This window comes from Balaenoptera physalus (assembly GCF_965194825.1).
Source record: "Balaenoptera physalus genome assembly, chromosome: 13".
NCBI classification, from domain to species: Eukaryota; Metazoa; Chordata; class Mammalia; order Artiodactyla; family Balaenopteridae; genus Balaenoptera; species Balaenoptera physalus.
Genome location: NC_138892.1, coordinates 22,472,349 through 22,497,618, shown reverse-complemented (window position 1 = coordinate 22,497,618; position 25,270 = coordinate 22,472,349). Strand labels below are relative to the sequence as shown.

General features: G+C 36.1%; 1 protein-coding gene across 13 annotated transcripts in view; it reads right to left on the bottom strand.

Moving 5' to 3' along the window:
* ANKS1B (ankyrin repeat and sterile alpha motif domain containing 1B) overlaps nucleotides 1-25,270 on the bottom strand; it is a 1,150,138-nt gene that overhangs the window by 556,808 nt on the left and 568,060 nt on the right. The window lies entirely within an intron of this gene.

Sequence of the window (25,270 nt, the reverse complement as noted above, 5' to 3'; positions counted from 1 at the left end):
TTTAATTATATCCTTTACTGTTTTTTTTTTTAGTTAAGAGAAGAGGAGGGAAATTATAATAAAATTATTGAAATTCACAAAATCCAGGTATATCAGTCAGAGTTCAACTGGGAGACAGCAACTACTATACAAGAATCTGAACAGGAAAATTTTAATATGTAAAGAACAGAGGATTGGCATATTGAAGGGTTGGCTAGTAGAGTAAAGGGAGCTCTAAAGAATATAGGAATAGCAGATAAGGAGCAGCCACTACCTTAGGGCTAAGATAGAGTACTTGAAGATGTCCCCTATCCCTAAGACTGATCCAGACCTGTCAGGGAATAGCCATGTCTCACTGAATGGCAAGGCAGTGATTAGGGTGCCATGCCAGAGTAAGTTGCTAAAGATCAGCCTGCCAGAACTTGCTGGAAATCTGCTCTCTAGAAGGCCAAGGAAAACTGTTCATTGGAAGGTGCCTTGCTGGAGTCACTCTGCCATGAAACTGCCCAAGGTGGGCACTGCGATAAACTGCAGGCTGGTGGGTGCTGCTGACCACCATGCACTGCAGGGACCTGATGCTGGAGAAGTTGCTCACACTGCAGAAGCCTGCTGAGCAAGCACACCAGAACCAGGAAGGAGAACCCCCTTTCTCCTATTATGTGTCTCCAATGCCCTCAACTGTGCAGGCTGGCAAAAGAAAAATATTTAAAGGGTTCATCTCTATTTCTGAAGGGCAGGCAATGGGGTAAAAATTTGTAGCTGAGAGACAATAAATTGATACCTGCTATACCAGGTAACTTGTTTCTAACAAGAATTTCAGGGGATCATCTGGTTAAATTTCCTATCTTCCAGCAGATTGATGTCTAAGCCATCTAAGACATATGGTTGTTAATTCTGTTTAAACACCAGTTCCCTTTAGAACCTGCTTCACTCTAAAAACCTAAGTCAGTTAAATCTATATATGTTCACTAGAGAGAATTATGGAAATACCTAAAAAGTATAACAAAGAAAATTAAAACAATCTACAATTCCAGAAGTTAGAGAAAACTACTGCTAGCATTTTAAGGTGGATATTTTTCTAGACTTTTTTTTTTTCCCATTCATTTATTCATTCAATTAAAACTGAGTATTTATTATGTCCAGGTAAAGTGATAATTGTTAGGTTTACAGGGGTAAACCAATCAAGCATCATGTCATCAACTCAGAATCTAGTGAGGGAAACAAATGTTAAATGAATATGTACATATAAATGTGAATTATATATAGAATTTGTGAATACATAAATATGTATAGTGCTCATATCTATGTATAACACTTTTTAATAGCAAAATTGGATTCATTTTATCTATGTTGATTTAGCTAAAATTATAAATGTTTCCCATATCACCAAAAGCTTTTCTAAAATGTCATTTTTTATCATGGCTGAATAAAATTCTATTATTTAAATATAGCTTTATTTCTTCAACTCTTTTTCTATTTTTGGACAACTTTTTAGCATCATAAACAATGTACTCTTCGTTATAACGATCCTCACACAGCGGTTAACAGTGTGGATGTAACCATTCTCCTGGGTTTAAATCCCATCTTCAGCATGGGCTGAGTGACTTTGAGAAAAATCACTTGACCTCTCGTTCTTCAATAATACTATAATAGCACCTACCTTATCAGGTTGTTGGAAGGATACAACACAGTATATGGAAAGCACCTAGAACAGTGCCTGAAAACTTAAGCTATTTAAATACTAGCTATTATACTTACATCTGTTTATGTGTTTGTACATCCCCCTTAGATGCATGTGCCTTGTTTTGTTTACCATTATATCCCGAGCATCTAACACAGTGTCTTATCCATAGTTTGGATTTAATAAATATTTATTTAATGAATTACATGATAAAAACCCTCTATTTACAAACAAAATCTTTGGTTATGATAGGATGAATTCCTAAATGTGGAATTGCTAGTTTAAAGATTATGAACATTTTTAAGATTTTGATACTTGCTAAATCACATTCCAGAGAAGTATCAATTCACATTCTAACCACTGTCCATGATAAGAATGCATTTCTTAGCCTACTCCTATCAGCATTAATTAGTATAAGTTTTAATTTTTTTTCTAATTTTTAATATACAGTAATCCCTCAGTATGCATGGGTTTGGTTCTAGGACCCCCTGCAGAGACCAAAATCCATGGATGCTCAGGTCTCCTGTATAAAATAGCATAGTGTTTGCATATAACCTATGCACATCCTCCTATATACTTTAAAAATACCTAATACAATGTAAATACTATGTATAGAGTTGCCTGCATGCGGCAAATTCAAGTTTTGCTTTCTGCAACTTTCTGGAATTTTTTTGAATATTTTCCACCTGCAGTTGGTTGAATCTGTGGATGCGGGACCCATGGATACAGGGGATAACTGTACTATATTATATTATGTTGCTGCTTTAATTTGTGTTTATTTAATTACTAGTGAGGTGGAACAAGTTTGTCCAATTGAATATATTCTTCAAAGTGTCTATTTTTTTACCCAATTTTATAATGACATAGAGATGTTTTTCTTACTGATTTTTAAGAAATCTTTTTATTGTTAAGATAGTAAACATTTGTTAATTTTTTTGGTATAACATCTGCCTCTTAATTTTAGTATGCTGCTTAATTTTTATGTAGTCTTAACATATTGATCATTTTATTTGTGATTAACTTCACTTCTTTTATTACTAGAAATTCTCCATGTAGAAGTCAAAAACATCATCCATACTTTATTCAGTGTTGTTTTGAACATAAGCCTTAGATCCAATGGAATCTATTTTACCCCCCTAAAGAGTGACTATTCTCAATATTATTTGTACAATAATTCATCCTTCCCATGCCATGTTGATACTTTCTTTATAAAATATTATGTTTTTATATTTAGTAACATCTTTGAATTCTATCTATTAAGTTCCACGGATTTCTACATTCTACTAGTACTACAATTTTTTAAGTGGTAACAGTAATTCATTATGGTTTTATATTTAGTAAGGTCTTTGAATTCTATTAAGTTCCATGAATTTCTAGACTCTGCTAGTATCACAGTTTTTTAATGTGGTAAGTTTGATTCATTCTAATACCTTGTAGGGAAAGTTCCTGACTCCCACCATGCACATGAACATGTGCACACATCACACTTCATTCATTCAGCAAACACTTTGGATTACTGTATATGTAGCCAGGAGTTGTGCCAGATACCACAAATAGAACTGCTGATAAAATTGACATGGTCCCTCTTCTATGAAGTTAAACGAGTGTACTAGATGGGACTAGACAAGCGAGCAGCAATTATATTATAGACAATCGTAGGGCAGATACAGGGTGCTATGAGCCACTACTGGTCCAGACTTGGGGAAGAAAGAAAAGCTTACCAAAGATAATGAAATGAAAACTAAAATCTAAAGGGTGTGAGGTGTGAAGAGGAATTAGCCAGGCAAGTTGATCTCTCTACTCCCCTATTCTTTTTAAAAGTTTTCTTAAATATATTTCATTTTTTATTCATTCAAGATGTTTTGATGATCCAGTTTCTTATTTTGTTTTGGAGTCTAAGGATAAAATGTCTGTTATCCAACTTTATGCATTTCCTCTACAATTCAGGGGCTTGAAATGAAACTAATCTACTACTTTTATGTATGGTATTTACTGTTAATATACATGGTCACTTCCCCTTTCATATCTTTCTCTTCTTGCTGTATTTTACTTAGAGTGCAATTCAGGTAGATAGTCTAGCACTCCTCACTATTCCCCAGAGTCTATTACTTGATTTCTGTGTGACTTTCATAAAATCACTATTACTTTTTAAAAGATGGAAAAAATATTTGTAGTGAATTGTGTCAAGAGCATGAAAATTAAGCTTATCAAAATGACACAATTAGTATTTATATAGGAAATCTAAAGTTTACAAAAATGCTTTCTTACTATTAAAAGAGATACAAAAAAGGTTTTTAAATAAATGCTTTCCTTATATATAATCAGTTTTATAGTATCTCTGAAAACTGCTTTCACAAACATACCACTCACTTTATGTAGTGGGGAATGTACAACATGATGTCGTTAACCACTTTGTCAAAATGTTCCCAAGAAAATTAATTCTTCAAGTATCAGGCAACATTTAGCAGATTCTTTGCATTTTATGTATGGGCATACCTCACAGATTGAGGGTTTGGTTCCAGACCACCACAATAAAGTGAGTCACACAAATTTTTTGGTTTGCCAGTGCATATAAAAGTTATGTTTACACTATACTGCAGTCTAGTAAATGTGCAATAGCATTATATCTAAAAAATGTACATACCTTAATTAAAATATACTTTATTGCTAAAAAAATGCTAACCATCATCTGAGTGGTAATAGTAACATCAAAGATCACTGATCACAAATCACTATAACAAATATAATAATAATGAAAAAGCTTGAAATACTGTGAGAATTACCAAAATGTGACAAAGAGACATGAAGTGAGTAAATGCTGTTGGAAAAACGGTGCCAATAGACTTGCTCAACGCAATTTGTAAAAAACAGTATTTGTGAAGCTCAAAGCAAAGTGCAATAAAATGAGGTATGTCTGTATTTATTTCAGGCAGTACAAGAGTCCTTCCATTATCCAGTTTCTATTTCCACAGTTGCAGTTACCTGCAGTCAAACTCAATCCTAAAATATTAAATGGAAACTTCCAGAAATAAATAACTCATAAGTTTTAGATTGTGCACCGTTACGAGTAGTATGATGAAATCATGTGCCATCCTGCTCCATCCCACTTGGGACGTGGATCATCGCTTTGCCCAACATATCCCTCCCATTAGTCACTTAGTAGGCACCTCAGTTATCAGATCCACTGTCTCATTATTGCAGTGCTTGTGTTCAAGTTACCCTTACTTTACTTAATAGTGGCCCCAAAGCACAGGAGTAGTGATGCTGGCAATTTGGATATGCCCAAGAGAAGCAGTAAAGGGCTTCCTTTACATAAAAAGATGATTCTAGACTTAATAAGGAGAGAAAAAAAAATCATATGCTGATGTTGCTATGATCTATGGTAAGAACAAAGCTTCTATCCATGAAATTTTGAAGAAAGAAAAAGAAATTCATGCTACTTTTGCTGTTGCACCTCATGGAAAAGTTATGGCCACAGTGTGTGCTAAGTTAAGATGGAAAAGCCTTTACATTTGTACAATAAGATATTTTTAGAGAGAGATAGACCACATTCACATAACCTTTATTACAGTATACCGTTATAATGGTTTTATTTTATTATTCATTATTGTTAATCTCTTACTATACTAATTTATAAATTAAACTTTATCATATTTATGTATGTATAAGAAAAAAACCACAGTAAGTATAGGGTTTGATACTATCCGTAGGCATCCACTGAGGTTCTTGGAACATATCCCCTGTGGATAAGGGGAACTACTGGATACTAGTTAATCTTAGTGTAAACTACTTTTAATTATTTTGTGTTTAATTTATAATCTTGATAGTCACAAAAATATCAATTGTACTTTATCCTGTCTTGTCTTTCTATCCTTTTAGTGGTTTTGGTAAAGTGTTAATGTTTCTATATTTTTGACTTGAAGACCTTTGTGCAGAATCCAGTTTACTGTAAATGGACAAATAATTTTAGTAGAACTAAAATTGAATTATTAAATCTTTATAGGCTGAGGAGAGAGCTATGGTAAACTCTTAATTTTTCTACTCTGAATTAGAATTTTTACTCTTTTTCACTTCTCCAAAGAGTACCTAGGCTAGGCTAAATAATTAACCAATTGGTGATGGAATGCATTGGTTGTGAAGAATGGTAAGCTGGGTTTCACATCCATCTTTGCCACTAACAGAATCTTATCAGAGGCAAGAGTCATTTAACATCTCCAAGTCACACTATTTTATCTGTTAAATGAAGCAGTAGGATTACAGATTCTTCAAAGTCCCTTCATCTCAAAAATGCTAAAATTCTATGACTGCCTTATACATAAAACATCTAGTGATGTGAGTGTGAATTTAGGGGTTTCTGAAGGCCAAATGTCATATACTAAATAATATAAGTACTATAGAAGATTGCACTTTTGTTCACAATTACTCATTTCCTCCTTCGGCATAGCTTCCCTGTGTACAAAGTATAATTCTTTGCCCCACTGACTTTGGGCTTGGCCATGCGACGTGCTTTGACCTAAAGAATGTGGTGGAAGGACCACTGTGGTGACCCAAGCAGAGGCTTCAAGAGGCACTATATGCCTCTCCTCACTCTCTTAAGATTATGCTCTCTGCCATAAGCAAGCATGCCCCAAATAGTGGTTGCTTCTTGAGTCTGGGTCCCTGAGTGAAAAGACAAATGGAATAGTGCAACTGACCCAAACCCAGCTGAACCTGGCCTGGGTCGTGTCCAGTCCAGCCAACTTGCAAACCTATGAGCAAGAAATAAGTTTTCATTGGTGTTAAGCCATTAAGATTTTGTGGTTTGCTGTCACAGCAAAAGCTGACTAATCAAGTACTAGGTATACTTTTTATCAAACTCATAAAAAGAAACTATTTTTGAAAGTCTAGTACCAAACACTTTATTAAGCAACTCCTTATTATCAGGGCTTTTGTTCCTTCCTTGATACCTGGTATTATACTGTATCAGCCAAAATAAGACATAGGAAAGAAGGGAAGGAAAGTTATGCTTGTAGGAAAGTTAACAGATGTATCTGAAGCTACTTCTCAGAATTAAGTGGTTAAGAATATGTGTTAATGGTACAGACAAATGGAAAGTGTGGGGTCAATCATCCAGCACTATTGTCCAATATATGGACTTCCCTGGTGGCGCAGTGGTTAAGAATCCACCTGCCAATGCAGGGGACATGGGTTCGAACCCTGGTCCAGGAAGATCCCATATGCCACAGAGCAATTAAGCCCGTGTGCTACAACTACTGAGCCTGCGCTCTAGAGTCCACAAGCCACAACTACTGAGCCCATGCGCTGCAACTACTGAAGCTCGTGCACCTAGAACCTGTGCTCCGCAACAAGAGAAGCCACCACAATGAGAAGCCTCTGCACCGCAACGAAGAATAACCCCCACTTGCCCCAACCAGAGAAAGCCTGTGCACAGCAACAAAGACCCAGCACAGCCAAAAATGAAAAAAACAAAAAAAACATAGGTGGAAATCTTCCTGATATTAGGGTAGGCAATGGTTTCTTAGATATAACACCACAGGCATAAGCAACAAAAGAAAAAAGAGATACACTGGATTCCAGCAAAATAAAGAAAAAAATATATTGTCAATATGATTTGGTTGATAAATTAGCTTTAGTGTGTTTTAGTGAATTTTGTCTGTCTGAATGATCAAATTTGAACATCTACATAGTGTTTTCTAATTAATTGGCTGAAATTTATTATTTAAAACTTATAAAATTACATAATCATTGGAATGATTGGTGATTTGTTTATACTTTGTAACAGCATTGGGAGTGGGAGAGAGCTAGGCACTTGACTACATTTAATTTCAAAAGAAAAATTACTTTAAAATTATCAGTTCTACATTTTATCTTCACATTTCCTTTACATTTGCATATGCAGTCAAGAAGATGACTAAGTACCTGTATCAACACATGAAAGTTTCTATGTAATCCCAAAAGTCAGGAAAGAAGGTGAAGCAAAACATATATACTATGTAGGGAAGTTAATACTTAGATATTTTCTGAGAATATTATAAATCGAATAATTATGAAGAAAATCCTAAGAATCAACAGCACTATAGACATATTCTAAAGCATCACAAGGGCAATGATTGAACTGTTCAGTGAAATGAAATGGCATATTGCTAAAATCCATTGGCACGTTCAAAAGTAGAGGGCATTTCATTGAAACTGTAGCCTTAGAAATTTTACTATGCCTAGAAAATAACTTGACACAATAAAACCTAATTATAACTGCCAACATTGTCTGAATTCTAATTACCTGCTAGTCTCTCTGCTGAACACTTTACATATGTTATCTCATCTAATCTGTACACACACAAAAAAACCCCTATGAGGTAGGAACTTCCTTTACAGTCAGGTAACTGAGGCTTAAAGTCATAAAATACTTTGCCCCTGATAGGGGTCTTAAGTAGAAAATATATACATGATTCAGAACTCACTCTCCGTGTTAAGCCTAATGAATGGAAGAAATGAAAAAAAACCTTAGGGTCATAAGTCTAAAATTTATAGATACTAAACATCATATCCAAAGTTACATAGTTAGTTAGAAGCAGAAATTAAATAAGAAATTGAGTTTTTAGTTTTTTTTTTTACCATGGTCTTCTAACATATTATATCACATATTTATGAAACTATCTTCTATAATATTTTTGAAAGTTTATTTCCAAATATGTGTTTTATCTATCAAGCTTCAGTGTAATTTTCATAGTCACATACTTTAATAGAATCAATCAATTTATCTGCTAATTTCTATATTTCTCCTCTGAAGAGTTCAATAACTTCTAAAAAATACATTTTATCCCAGTAGGGGCTCAGGAGTATGAAAATAATTAACTCCTAAGGAGTCTTTGTTATTTTATTCATATTTGATTACTAAATTAAGGGAATTGTAAGATACATACCTGAAGTAAGTTGATCTTAGAGTAAATAATTACCCATTCCACTAGTGTCAAGTTGTATATGTCAATGACATCTGAGAATGTTTAGAACCTAGAAGATTGTTACAAATCTGCTCTGAAATAGTCAAGTATTTTACAAAAATTAAGTGGATCTTTCCTCACCTCATTACAGCCAATGTCGATAAAGGAGATATTCCTTGACCTAGCTTATAAATAAATCTTTAGCAGACTTCCCAATTTTCACTTTTAATAAAAGATGATTACAGTAGGGTAAGAAGGTCGACTTTAAAGGAGAAGATAGAAACTGGGTAGGAAAGGAAGGATGAGATTATTTCCCTTAGTAACAAATATTTCAATAAAATCTATTTAGTGAAACCTTTAACTGACTTATTCATTATTTTACAGTGATGAATGAAATAACAGATGAAATACTAATTTACAAATGACATGAAGCCAAGAGGAATAAATAATAGACTGTATAATAGATAAAAGTTCTCAAGAGGAAGAAATTTAACAAGGTGAAATTTAAAAGAAATAGACAACATTTTGCACTGAGAATTTTTTTTAAAAAAAGGTTTTTCCAGCCAAGGCAGATTTACCAAGAAGCTCATGATGCTTAACCTTCAGGACCCCTGATCTACACCAGAACTTTCCAGACACCTGTACCTAATTATTTATATAACATTCTTCTTAAAGGGGGCCTCTAAAATTATATAAGCTCCAGGACTCACAAAATCTAAATTTACCCTTGAGTTTCAATTCTCATAGGATAATATAAGCTGCCTGATAGAATCCCTCCAACATTATTCAACAAATCTTTCCGATCAAACCAAGGAGAGCAAATAAAATCACCATAACTCATCCCAGAGCATAGTTTGGACACTACAGTAGATTTACATGTAAGTGGCAGAAATAATCATCTGAAACCAAAAAAATTGACTCCTCAGCCCCCACCTTAGTGGGGAGGGAGGGAAATTGCACATTGAAGAGAATAGTGAATCAGGTTTCCCAGAGTAGTAAAATACAAGAGACCAACAAGCATTCCCCCAAAAGAAGAAGGTCCAACCAGGACCATCCTGGGTGTGAGGTACTGGGCAAATAGTTTCTTTTGGTGGGACTACTGTCTATAAAGATTTTGATTTAAGTGTATTACACAATTCATGCACCTTGTGAAGTATAGTTATTTATCAATGAAGACTTAGAACAACCGGTAGAGAAAAGGCACTTAACATATTTTTTATTGTACAATCAGTAGGTAGTCACTACCTCTTCCTGTTCAGATCCAGGAATTACGCCTTCATGTTCTTTATTGTCATATGTACCATTCTTAGCCAGTTAGTTCCTTAGCCATGAGGAGAAGGTACTAATATGGTTATTGTTATTATCACAACTCTCCAGAACCTGTATGTATTTAAACAACACAGATCTTTTTGTACCTACTGTCCTAATACCATTCACTTAGTGCTGGTTACATCATTACTCATGACACTGCATCATTTATCATGCCACCTGTGAATTCTGACTTCAATGACTCTTTCAAAATTGTTACCATGCTTTGTTGATGATGATCATGAATGCAAATCATTCCCAGAGTATTCCGGAAAATGAGAATGATAGTTTGTTTTCTGGTCACGTTAAATTTACTGATTGCCGTTTTATAGTGTAAACTCAATGCATCTTCCAACTGTGTTTCTTTTGAACTATTTAGGCCAAAATCACATTCCTAAAAATGTTACTGCTTTCAATGTTGACTCTACTCTTGCCTTCCACAAACTGCTACAAGTAGGGAAGATAGGCAAGGGGCCTATGCTCAGCGTAAGAAGAGAAGTTCCATTTGTGCAAAACGAATATCCATCCTTCATTTAGCATGGCTTAGACTTAACCCTGGGGAGCACAGTATCACTGAATCATCTGAAGAACATGAATCAGAAGGGCCCATTGACAATGTTGGGCAACAGTCTCGAACGGTCTCAGAAGACAGCAGCATCATCACCCAGGAGGATTACCTGATACGTGGCACGGAGCCTGCTGAGGGGGTGGGGTGAGCATTCTGGGTGCCAGTGGCTGGGAATGCAGAGCATCAAGTTGCCTCTTGCAGTCCCTGCCACCCCCAAGGGCTGTAGACTGGAGTCATCACAATGGTCAAACTTGAGCCAGTGAGAAATGCTGATGCACAGGCCCACAGCTCAAGCCCAAGGGTCAGTGACTGATGGTTGATAGCCCACAGCCCTGAAACTCCTCCTGTGTTTGACATGAGTGAGCGTTACCCAAATCAGCAAGTCAGCACTATTCTGGTGGATCGGTTTCATGTGATCCCACAAAAGAAATACTGTGGTAGCCAGGAGGAGTGACACACTCACCAGGCTACCCAACTAGAACCGGGATTGGCCATGAGGCCCTGGGATAACCCAGAAGTGTGTCAGTCCCAGAGCTCCCGGGGGGCATCAGACGATTCCATGTGCAGAGTAGAAAGTTATAGAGTGCCTCAAAGGCAAGCAGTGGGGACTAGGGCCCATGTAGATCCTGGTCTGGATTCAGGGAGCCAGGCTCAGACAGCATTGTTAGGCAATGTCAGCCCTGCTCAGTCCAAGGCACCGGGAAGGACCTCAGAAAAATTTTGAAGAAGGTACCCCAAATCTTGGGACCCCTTAAAGCATAGGGCCTGAGCCAAGGGCCACACTTGCCTGGGTCTAAGGGTGGAACCTGGTCCAATTCTGTGTGAGAAAATATTCAGAACAGCCTAAGATCAGGTGGAGCAGAGTGCTGAATACTGGAGAGATGGAAGAGAGGAACTTAGCAGGTAAGACTGAAGGTGGTGGTCTCTATCAGGTACCTTTCCTGATAGAGAAGGTGGCACTCTAGGTAATTCAGGTGTTCCTTGGAGGTTTGGATATAAAGGAGAAAAGAGAAATTATTTGAAATAAGGGTCATATCAAAGCAAAAATGTATTAAAAATGAACAAAAGACAGCAACAAAAATCAACAAAACAAAACCAAAACAAACAATTTAAAAAATCCTTCACATATCAACAGAAGTAGCCCCTGAACTAAGAGACCCAGTATTGCTGGACCTGGACCTATCTGCCCTAAGGTTCCACCCTTGTTCTTCTCCTGTTCTTCTCTGTATCACAGGGGGCTGACCCCTGTGGGCTGTTTTTCCCCAGGCTTCCAAATCAGCTGGTTTCAGGGTGGGCTTGTACAGTCAATGGGGAGCTCTTGTGAGAGATTAGAAAGTGTTAGGAATGCAGAAGACAGGGATATTTTTCTCCCTTTCTGCCTTGGAAAGCATCTCGTTAGTGACTGTTTCTTTTGCACGGTTCCATGGTATCCTTGGTTTTGTTGGCCCCTGGGCTCTGATAACACCACCATCTCCTTTTGTCTCTCAGCCTAAGGATGCTAATGGCTTCCTGCTTTTGCTAGTCTCTAGGTCACCTCACTGCCCCCATTTGACCTCTCTATGCTCGCATCATCTGTATAACTACTCCTCTGCTTCATATTCCCTCTGTTGTAAAGCCTCTATAAATAAAACAGTGTGGTATTGGTTCATGAATAGACAGGGTAATGAAACAAATAGAAAGACCAGAAATAGATTCAGGAATATATGGAAATTGAGTATATGATAAAGTTGGCATCTCAAACCACTGGGGAAAAAGATGACCTTTAGAACAGATAATATTGGTGCAGCCTGAGAGCCATTTAGGAAAAGCAAAAAATTGAATCTTACCTTACACTTACCTCAAGATTAATTCCAATATCAATTTTACATAAATGTAAAATATAAAACCATATAAGTTCTAGAAAAAATACAGTGAATTCTATTACAACCTGAGAGCTGGGAGAGCCTTTCTACCTATGACTTTAAAACAGAAGAATAAGAGTAAATAGTGAGAAATTGAACTACTTAGAAAAGAAAACGTTATAAGCAAAATCAGAGGACAAATCAGGAGAAAATATTTACAATTTATATCACAAAGGTCTCATTCAGTGTTTCTCAACCTCAGCACCTTTGACATTTGGGGCTAGATAATTCTTTGTTGTGGCGGCTGCCCCATGCATTGTGGAATGTTTAGCAGCACCTTTGGCCTTTCCAACTAGATACCAGTAGCAACCCATTCCTAGGTGTGACAGCCAAAAATGCTTCTAGATATTGCCAATTGTCCTAGGGAAGGAAGCCAGGCAGGAGGCAAAATCATTCCCAGCTGGGAACCACTACTCTGTTCTAATAAAAAAGATCGTAAAACAGTAAAGGAAAAGTTCAAAACCCCAATAGAACACTGGGGCAAAAGACGTGGACAGTTGATAAAAAAGAGAGACAAATGGCTACTGAACACATGAAAAGATGCTTAATCTCACTCATAATAAGAAAAATGAAAATTAAAACTACACTGAGATATTTCTCACCTATCAGATTGGTACGTATCTGAACATTTGAAACAACTCGGTGAGACAGACATTACTAATGGGAGAGCAAAATGGCACAACCCCTCTGAATGGGAATTTGACAGTATCTAAAAAATTTATCCTCACGTTTTCCTTTGACCTAAGAACCTCACTTCCAGAAATCTTCCTAAAGAGAAATAACTCCACAAATATAAAACAACATATGCATAAGGTTATTTAAGGTTTTTTTTTTGGTAACAGCGCAAGGTTAAAAGTAATTCAGATGTCCATCAATAGGGATGGTGGAATAAACTATGACACACACACCCAGTGAAGTACTCTGCAGACCTTAAAGGAAATGAAGACTATCTCTATGTGCTGATTTGGAATAATGTTCAGGATGTACTCAGTGGAAAAAGCAAAGTGCAGAACAGTGTGTATGTGTGTGTGTGTGTGTTGCAAAAAGAAAACACTTAAAAATGGTAACATAGCAGATGAATGGGAAGAATGAAGTAGGAGGTAGATAGAAGGAAGCAAGATTTTCTGAGTATATCTTTCTTTTTATGTAATTTTCACTTTTGAACTATGTAAATATATTACATATTAAAAGATTTTAAAAATAGGAAAAGTTAAAACTTAAAATTGAAAAGAAACCAAAATAAATAAACCTAACTCTATTTTAAATTAGTAATACAACTCAGAGAAAAAATAATTTCAAGTGACTTTTGACCCAAGTATTCTGATTATATTTTTAAGACTATAATCTTAGAATATATCCCAAGCACAAAAGCACTTCAAATAAATCTTAAATTTCTCTCGATAGTTTTATTGTTATTAGCAATAATTGGTGTTATAACTTAGAACCTATTTTATATGATAGGATAAAATAACTAAGTAAATATCTCAGGAACCAAAATTTTCATTATTAAAGAAAAGAGATACAAATATAAAATAATTTAAAACTGTAACATTAAATTTTAATTAGAAAACACCCATATGAAATACTATATATATATAAATTTTTTTCTGGCACTATTCACTATCATTGATTGAAAACACTAAATATATAAAAATTCAAAAGTCCACAGTGGTTCTCTGAGAAAGAGAGAAAAAAAAATGAGAGGCACACCTATTTGCCACTACTGGAGGTAACTAATATACCAACTTCTTACTTTAAAAGTTGATAATTAAAGGAAAATAATTAAGAATTTCTTTGCCTTTGGAGGAGAAGCTGTTGCCCATACCAACTTTACTATGGAAAGCTCTTTATAGAAGATTATCAACCAATAAATGTACAAGAAATAGTATTATAAAGGAATCACAATTTTGCAACCCCAGTGAGATGACTGTTCCCTTAAAGGATCATCAATGAGTTTATCAAGAATGATAAACTCTTATGCGAAAGGCCACTGAGAAATGCATGGTGTTATTCCCAATGTTCACTCGCACCACAAGTCACTAGCAAATTGCAAAGTGAAAAATAAACCTTAACGATGGAGAGATCTGGTGGTAACCACACAAAAGAGATCAAATTTCTGTGACCAATAGAGGGGAAACCTGATATTGTATGCCTCCTGATGTGATGCATTATAAGTTGCTCAGAATCACCTATAAAATATTCTTGCAAAAATACTTAACCTGAATATAACCAAGACTTTAGATCTAATTTTCAGGTTATAAGAAATACTGAGTGTAAAGGAACGAGTTAAAAATCCAACAAGAAAGCAATCAGACAAATGTAGAATGTGAGCTATTTTACTTACTCTCATAGAAAAGTCAATATCATGGGGAAGAAAATGATGTTGGGAAGACTGCTCTAGACCAAATGAAATTAAAGTGATATAACAACCAAATGAAATATGTGAATTTTGATAGAACCCTGGTTCACAAAAGCAATTGCATGGGCATTTTGGGGGAAAATGGGTAAATTAGATAGATAGGTTAGACATCAATTAATAAATTATTATTAATTATCCCAGGTGTGAAATAATATTGTGGTTCTGTAGGAGAATGCCCTTTTTCTATATGCATACTGAAATATTTAGGAGTAACATTATATCTAAAATTTATTTTCAAAGATTCAGCAAAATAGGTAGAAAGATGGATAGATATAGATAGATAGATAGATGATAAATAAAGCAAATATGGCAAATGTCAACTGTTGATTATAGGTTGTTGGGTGGTGGGCTTCCGTTCAATAGCATATTTTTTCAACTTTTCTGTTTGAAGCCTTTTGTAATAAAAATGTAGGTAAGATACTGTACAAATATAGGATGGGATATGGCTGAATACAAAGAACACGAGTGTGCAGGGGGTTAGAATATGCTTAGACTATTTAAAGAGGCACAAAATACTACTTAGTCTGAGAAAGCTGATGCACGGAGATGCGAGGGTGGCACCGGATTCACCTTCTAGAGCCAAAAAGGCTCTCGGGAGCTGTCTCAGCTGTTGGTGCTGACAATGCAGCCAATTAGACAAAGATCTATGGATCTAGAGCATTTGGCCATGACTTACAAAAATAGGTAGCGGTAAGTGGTGATGTTGGCAGGGGAGGGTCTAGCTCAGCTATTACTATTATGGTTTATGGTACATGGTGATGGGGACAACACCAGGAAATCCAGAGAGGAAGCAATTGTCATTGGGGAGACCATCCACAGGAAGGATTTAGGGTGAGATTCAAGCAAAGAGTATAAAGGAACGAGACAGAAACCTAGGAAGGCCAGTAGATCCAAATGAGTTCTGAGAATCTCTTTAAAAGACAGGCAGCAGATATTCAATGAATTCTTTTAAAATTACATAGTTATGGCTCACTTTCTCAGTTCCAGAAAGTTTTTTCCCTCTGGGTGGAAGGTAATGGTTTATAAATAAGTACCTGGTTTCATCACACACTAGTTTCAGGGTGAAAAGGAAATATTACTTTAATTGACTAGTTGAAAATTTCACAGGTCTGGAATTTAATTACCTGTTAGGACTGTAGGTAAGATATCACAGCCTCATAACATTTTAGTGTCTTTTAAAAATGACTATAATTTATCAGAATCTTGGGGGAAAACCGTATATTGAAATAACAGAAGTATTGGAATATAACTAAGTCTAAGGTCGAAGAAAAGACTTAAAAATATTTAGAAGCACGCTATTGAAGTTTAGGTGAAAAAGAAGATTCTAAGTGACAAGGATAAACTGTGCGCCAAAATTCTCTATTGTCTTCACATTTTGCAATCCAGTTCCTGGTTTTGGATTCCAGGGAAAACCAGAAGGTGGACGAAGTTATTCTTTGTGAAGTTACTCCAGCTCCTTTTCTGAGTTAGTTCATTCTGTTTGGCATTTAGAGCCTCTATATTTTAACCTACCTCTTAGTTATATGGGACTTTGGATTGTTTTCTAGCTTTTAACTCCTTTAATTTGTCCTTCTCTAGGCAGCATATATGCTCAGGGTAAGATTTTGTACTGTGTATTGTCTCTATCATCTCTACATATTTATCACAAGAATTGGGCTCATAGGAAGTCCTGGACACTTGATGACAGTTTGATGAAGAAGGGAGAGTAGGACTAAATCTTTCCCAGTCCCTGAACCTTAGAGATCCTTATAAATACACACGTTAAGAGGTAAGATTCATGAGAAGAGGTGTATTTGAGAAGTCAAGGATTAAGGATCAGATGAATTAGTTACTAGCCCATTTATTAGGTAAGTAAATTTACACTCTTGGTATACTCCTTCATCTGCAAGGACCCTCCAAAATCTTCAGTTTTATAATTTCGTAAGTAAAGAACAGATCTTTGCTGCTAAATTGGTGCCTGAAAACACAGTTAGCCCTTATTATCAAGGAAACAAACATTACTCTGAAAAATATTTTCCATTTCCACTGATAATGCAAAGGTGAGCTCCACCAGTATATAATAACCATAAATTCTTAATAAGTGGCATCTCAACTAATAATGCTTTATTAATGTTTGTTAAAATATTCCACAGTGCTAAAAACATATAGGTACATTAGCAAATGACTCAACGCTAGTATTATTTCTTTAAAATTGATGACCCAAGTGTGAATAAAACCTGAATCACATAGAACTTTAGGATTTAAAATCAACTTGCACCATACTGATACCACTTAGGGTTCTTATCATGCTGTGATTCTTATGATTCAGTTGTAATTAGTCAGAATATACTGCAGCTGTTTGTGATTTCAGGGAAGAATAAGATGTTTATATAGAGAAAATGTTTCACTATCTCTGCTTTTTAAAATTCCTTTCTTTGTAAGTGGTATTTTGATATGTTTTCCCACCATTTCAAAGCCTAAACAAGGCTGTAAAATAGGGTTTTACCATATGTGGAAAAATTGCTACCTATTGGTTTCCTTCCTCACTTCATCCCCAAGTTCTATACATGTGTACAGGCACTCAGCCACATTATTTTTGTATGTGACAATTTCTGGCTCACCTAAGATATTACTGCAAAAGTACAGTGTGTCAGGTTTTCTCAGCTTTTTACATTTCTATGCTGGTACCATGGCTAGGGTTTCAGATGTACTATCATTTTCTTTAGCTGTTGTTGTTGTTTTCCATTTTAGTGATTATTTTTAAATAAGAATCATGTTTCATCAGAATATTTGAATATCTGCATTCTTTCAGATGTGTGCCTTCTATACTATTCTGGGCTACACTCTCCTGCTTTAATTCCCTAATTTCTGGGTGATACTGAAAACAGTCATGGATATAACTGTGAGGGTCTGCATTAAAAGCAAGTATAATCCTTATAGAAAGAGCTTGGAATTTTTTTAAATAAATTTATTTATTTATTTTTATTTTTGGCTGTGTCGGGTCTTTGTTGCTGCACGTGGGATTTTCTCTAGTTGCGGCGAGTGGGGGCTACTCTACATTGCAGTGTGCAGGTTTCTCATTGGGTGGCTTCTCTTTTGCAGAGCTCGGGCTCTAGGCACACAGGCATCAATAGTTGTGGCACTCAGGCTCAGTAGTTGTGGCTCACGGGCTCTAGAGTTCAAGCTCAGTAGTTGTGGTGCACAGGCTTAGTTGCTCTGCAGCATGTGGGATCTTCCCGGAGCAGGGCTTGAACCCATGTCCCCTGCATTGGCAGGCTGATTCTTAACCACTGCACCACCAGGGAGGCCCCAGCATGGAATTTTGAAGTACCATGAAACATGGTGTGGAAACCACCTTCTCAAATATCTAGGATGACAATTAGTAAATTTCAGGTAGAGCTTCATCCTCATTTTGCACGGTTTACATATATCCAATTTCTATCCCTGGACTTCCACAGAGGAGGTGGTAATGGGCTTTCCCACTAATGAGAAAAAGGAGGAATTATGGGGTTACTTAAGGGGAGCGCAGGAATATACCATTAGGTACATGTCATAGTACGGAATCCATAGAGGCATCAAGAGGTATAGTATGAAAATCGGAAGATGCATAAATATATTTCTCAGAGTTTCAAGATAGTTGGGAGAGGAAAAAAAGAAATATGAGTGTAGTGGATATGTACTATTTTTGCTTAACTACAATCTACCTTCATCTAATAATATCATGTGTTTTCTCTGAGAAACTACCCCTATTCTATTAGATATGTGACAGTCTCAACCACAGTGCTGTGTCCTCCCCTGGCCAATCCAGGCAAATCGGATACTCCATGGAAAGATTCACAAATCTTTAATTGAGTGACACAAAATTAAAAATTATTCAAGTTGATTTATCTCAACAGTGGTGCTTTGAAGAGACCTTTACATCAGCCACCCTAGATATCAGCCGGCTGTCTCTGCTCCCTAGATATCACTAGTAGCTCTTTTTCTTTTTTTTTAATTGGGGTATAGTTGCTTTACAATGCTGTGTTAGTTTCTGTGCTCTTTTTTAAACCTTGCTTTTTGATCCTCCTGATGTCTGTTGCTTACAGTGTTACAACTCTGATACATCAAGACCAAGGATCTATTAGTGACCCAGAGAACTTAGACGGAAAACTCTAGCTTTGATAAACGGTAGATGGACTGGATTAAAGAATGGAGATTTTCTACAAACTAGAAGAGAAGGAAGGGATTTGTCCAGAAATGGACTAGATCTCTGGTTCCGCTTGAGATAAGAAGACTAAGCCAGAATGTACATCAGTGCACTACTTCCTTCGTTGAGAAAGTTATACGATAAAAAATGCCAGCTAGTTAGACAGCCTCATCCACCAGAGGGCAGACAGCAGAAGCAAGAACTACAATCCTGCAGCCTGTGGAACAAAAACCACATTCACACAAAGATAGACAAGATGAAAGGCAGAGGGCTATGTACCAGATGAAGGAACAAGAATAAACCCCAGAAAAACAACTAAATGAAGTGGAGATAGGCAACCTTCCAGAAAAAGAATTCAGAATAATGATAGTGAATATGATCCAGGAACTCAGAAAAAGAATGGAGGCAAAGATCGAGAAGATACAAGAAATGTTTAACAAGGACTTAGAACAATTAAAGAACAAACAAACAGAGATGAACAATACAATAACTGAAATGAAAACTGTACTAGAAGGAATCAATAGCAGAATAAATGAGGCAGAAAAACAGTGAAGTGACCTGGAAGACAGAATGGTAGAATTCACTGCTGCAGAACAGAATAAAGAAAAAAGAAAGAAAAGAAATGAGGACAGCCTAAGAGACCTCTGGGACAACATTAAACGCAACAACATATGCATTATAGGGGTCCCAGAAGGAGAAGAGGGAGAGAAAGGACGCGAGAAAATATTTGAAGAGATTATAATCGAAAACATCCCTAACATGAGAAAGGAAATAGCCACCCAAGTCCAGGAAGCGCAGAGAGCCCCATACAGGATAAACTAAAGGAGAAACACGCCGAGACACATAGTAATCAAATTGGCAAAAATTAAAGACAAAGAAAAATTATTGAAAGCAGCAAGGGAAAAATGACAAATAATATACAACAGAACTCGCATAGGTTAACAGCTGATTTCTCAGCAGAAACTCTACAAGCCAGAAGGGAGTGGCATGATATACTTAAAGTGATGAAAGGGAAAAACCTACAACGAAGATTACTCTACCCAGCAAGGATCTCATTCAGATTCGATGGAGAAATCAAAAGCTTTACAGACAAGCAAAAGCTAAGAGAATTCAGCACCACCAAACCAGCTCTACAACAAATGCTAAAGGAACTTCTCTAAGTGAGAAACACAAGAGAAGAAAAGGACCTACAAAAACAAACCCAAAACAATTAAGAAAATGGTCATAGGAACATACATATTGATAATTACCTTAAACGTGAATGGATTAAATGCTCCAACCAAATGACACAGGCTTGCTGAATGGATACAAAAACAAGACCCATATATATGCTGTCTACAAGAGACCCACTTCAGACCTAGGGATACATACAGACTGAAAGTGAGGGGATGGAAAAAGATATTCCATGCAAATGGAAATCAAAAGAAAGCTGGAGTAGCTATACTCATCAAATAGACTTTAAAATAAAGAATGTTACAAGAAACAAGGAAGAACACTACATAATGATCAAGGGATCAATCCAAGAAGAAGATATAACAATTATAAATATATATGTACCCAACATAGGAGCACCTCAATACATAAGGCAACTGCTAACAGCTATAAAAGAGGAAATTGACAGTAACACAATAACAGTGGGAGACTTTAACACCTCACTTACACAAATGGACAGATCATCCAAAATGAAAATAAATAAGGAAACAGAAGCTTTAAATGACACAATAGGCCAGATAGATTTAATTGATATTTATAGGACATTCCATCCAAACAGATTACACTTTCTTCTCAAGTGCACACGGAACATTCTCCAGGATAGATCACATCTTGGGTCACAAATCAAGCCTTAATAAATTTAAGAAAATTGAAATCATATCAAGCATCTTTTCTAACCACAACGCTATGAGATTAGAAATGAATTACAGGGAAAAAAACATAAAAAACACAAACACATGGAGGCTAAACAATACGTTACTAAATAACCAAGAGATCACTGAAGAAATCAAAAGGAAATCAAAAAATACCTAGAGATAAATGACAATGAAAACAGGACAATCCAAAACCTATGGGATGCAGCAAAAGCAGTTATAAGAGGGAAGTTTATAGCTATAGAAGCATACATCAAGAAACAACAAAAAAATCTCAAATAAACAATCTAACCTTACACCTAAAGGAACTAGAGAATGAAAAACAAACAAAACCCAAAGTTAGCAGAAGGAAAGAAATCATAAAGATCAGAGCAGAAATAAATGAAATAGAAATGAAGAAAAAACAATAGCAAAGATCAATAAAACTAAAAGCTGGTTCTTTGAGAAGATAAACAAAATTGATAAACCATTAGCCAGACTCATCAAGAAAATGAAGGAGAGGACTCAAATCAATAAAATTAGAAATGAAAAAGGAGAAGTTACAACAGACACCACAGAAATACAAAGCATCCTAAGAGACTACTACAAGCAACTCTATGCCAATAAAATGGACATCCTGGAAGAAATGGACAAATTCTTAGACAGGTATAACTTTCCAAGACAGAACCAAGAAGAAATAGAAAATATGAACAGACCAATCACAAGTAATGAAATTGAAACTGTGATTAAAAATCTTCCAACAAACTAAAGTCCAGGACCAGATGGCTTCACAAGTGAATTCTATCAAACATTTAGAGAAGAGCTAACACCCATCCTTCTCAAACTCTTCCAAAAAATTGCAGAGGAAGGAACACTCCCAAACTCATTCTATGAGGCCACCATCATCCTGATACCAAAACCAGACAAAGGTACTACAAAAAAAAGAAAATTACAGACCAATATCACTGATGAATATAGATGCAAAAATCCTCAACAAAATACTAGCAAACAGAATCCAACAACACATTAAAAGGATCATACACCATGATCAAGTCAGGTTTATCCCAGGGATGCAAGGATTCTTGAATATACACAAATCAATCAATGTGATACACCATATTAACAAATTGAAGAATAAAAACTATATGATCATCTCAATAGATGGAGAAAAAGCTTTTGACAAAATTCAACACCCGTTTATGGTAAAAACTCTCAAGAAAGTGAGCATAGAGGGAACCTACCTCAACATAATAAAGGCCATATATGACAAACCCACAGCAAACATCGTCCACAATGGTGAAAAACTGAAAGCACTTCCTCTAAGATCAGGAACAAGACAAAGATGTCCACTCTCACCACTATTATTCAACATAGTTTTGGAAGACCTAGCCACGGCAATCAGAGAAGAAAAAGAAATAAAAGGAATACAAATTGGAAAAGAAGAAGTAAAACTGTCACTGTTTGCAGATGACATGATACTATATAGAGAGAATCCTAAAGATGCTACCAGAAAACTACTAGAGCTAATCAATGAATTTGGTAAAGTAGCAGCATACAAAATTAATGCACAGAAATCTCTGGCATTCCTACACACTAATGATGAAAAATCTGAAAGATAAATTAAGGAAACATTCCCATTTACCACTGCAACAAAAAGAATAAAATACCTAGGAATAAACCTACCTAAGGAGACAAAAGACCTGTATGCAGAAAACTATAAGACACTGATGAAAGCAATTAAAGATGATACAAACAGATGGAGAGATATACCATGTTCTTGGATTGGAAGAATCAACCTTGGGAAAATGACTATACTACCCAAAGCAATCTACAGATTCAATGCAATCCCTATCAAATTACCAATGGCATTTTTTACAGAACTAGAACAAAAAATCTTAAAATTTGTATGGAAACACAAAAGACACCGAATAGCCAAAGCAGTCTTGAGGGAAAAAACTGGAGCTGGAGGAATCAGACTCTCTGATATCAGACTATACTACAAAGCTACAGTAATGAAGACAATATGGTACTGGCACAAAAACAGAAACACAGATCAATGGAACAAGATAGAAAGCCCAGAGATAAACCCACACACCTATGGTCAACTCATCTATGACAAAGGAGGCAAGGATACACAATGGAGAAAAGACAGTCTCTTCAATAAGTGATGCTGGGAAAACTGGACAGCTACATGTAAAAGAATGAAATTAGAACACTCCCTAACACCATACACAAAAATAAACTCAAAATGGACTGGAGATCTAAATGTAAGACCGGACACTATAAAACTCTTAGAGGAAAACATAGGCAGAACACTCTGTGACATAAATCACAGCAAGATCCTTTTTGACCCACCTCCTAGAGAAATGGAAATAAAAACAAAAATAAACAAATGGGACCTAATGAAACTTAAAAGCTTTTGCACAGCAAAGGAAACTACAAACAAGATGAAAAGACAACCCTCAGAATGGGAGAAAATATTTGCAAACAAATCAACGGACAAAGGATTAATGTCCAAAATATATAAACAGCTCATGCAGCTCAATATTAAAAAAACAAACAACCCAATCCAAAAATGGGCAGAAGACCTAAATAGACATTACTCCAAAGAAGACATACAGATGGCCAAGAAGCACATGAAAAGCTGCTCAGCATCACTAATTATTAGAGAAATGCAAATCAAAACTACAATGAGGTATCACCTCACACCAGTTAGAATGGGCATCATCAGAAAATCTACAAACAACAAATGCTGGAGAGGGTGTGGAGAGAAGGGAACACTCTTGCACTGTTGGTGGGAATGTAAATTGGCACAGCCACTATGGAGAACAGTATAGAGGTTCATTAAAGAACTAAAAATAGAATTACTATATGACTCAGCAATCCCACTACTGGGCATATACCCAGAGAAAACCATAATTCAAAAAGACACATGCACCCCAATGTTCATTGCAGCACTATTTACAATAGCCAGGTCATGGAAGCAACCTAAATGCCCATCAACAGACGAAAGGATAAAGAAGATGTGGTATATATATACAATGGAATATTACTCAGCCACAAAAAGGAACGAAATTGGGTCATTTGTTGAGATGTGGATGGATCTAGAGACTGTCATACAGAGTGAAGTAAGTCAGAAAGAGAAAAACAAATATCATATATTAAGGCATATATGTGGAACCTAGAAAAAGGTACAGATGAACCAGTTTGCAGGGCAGAAATTGAGACTCAGCTGTAGAGGACAAACATATGGACACCAAGGGGGGAAAGTGGAGGGGGCAAGGGGATGGTGGTGTGATGTATTGGGCGATTGGAATTGACGTGTATTCACTGATGTGTATTAAATTGATGACTAATAGGAAAAAAAAAGAATTAAAAGATAAAATTCATATCTCTAACTGCTGTTTAAGACTGAAGAACAGTTAATGCCTTAGTATGTAAATGTTCCCCAACTATAAGTGGAGATTATATCTGACTTCTGACCATAATGAATAATGCCTTTACTGATTTCTGGTTTATCTTTGTATGTACTGCTAATTCGTAGAGAAAGCACCTTTTAGAATATAGCAAGGGAGCACACAACCTTCCATAAATATCCCTTTCTTCAAAATTCTAGGAGGTTACAGTTTAACATGAAAGAGACTAGGGGATTACATTTCACTCTTGGCTCTTTCCATCTTCCTCTTGCTCCTAAGTATTAAAGAGAGAAGTTTTTTTTCGTTTTTAGCTCCTTTCTTTTCTTTTTTTTGGCTGTGTTGGGTCTTCGTTGCTGCGCGTGGGCTTTTCTCTGGTTGCGGGAGTGGGGGCTACTCCTCGCTGCGGTGGCATCTGTTGTTGCGGAGCACGGGCTCTAGGCGTGCAGGCTTCAGTAGGAAAAAAAAAAAAAAAGCCAGCAGCCAGCTACACTAACCAGTGTGCTTGGTGAGGGGTTTGGGTATACATAATGCTGCCACTTCTTTATATCCTTTCTGTTCAAGTAATTCTGATTTGGACTGGGTTGTTTTAATTCAAAGAAAACGCTAATTGAGACTTTTTGTTGGAATATCTAGAAATTATCATATGATTTACGTAAGTATAGAGGTCCCAGGAAATGTATAAATCAATGGATAAAGTGATTTTCTTATTGAACAAATTAAAGCAATGGATGCTTTCTCAACTCCACCTTAAAAGATCTAAATTCACACATCTTCTTTGTCTCTCTGATATGCTAAGTTTTGTTGTTTATGGGTTTTAAATGGAAATTTAATACATCTTTGACTTGGCTTCTTGTCTTTGATTAAATTGCTGCTCATATGTCCATAAAATTTTTTTTAACATCTTTATTGGAGTAAAATTGCTTTACACTGGTGTGTTAGTTTCTGCTGTATAACAAAGTGAATCAGCTATATGTTTACATATATCCCCTTATCCCCTCCCTCTCATGGCTCCCTCCCACCCTCCCTATTCCAACCCTCTAGGTGGTCA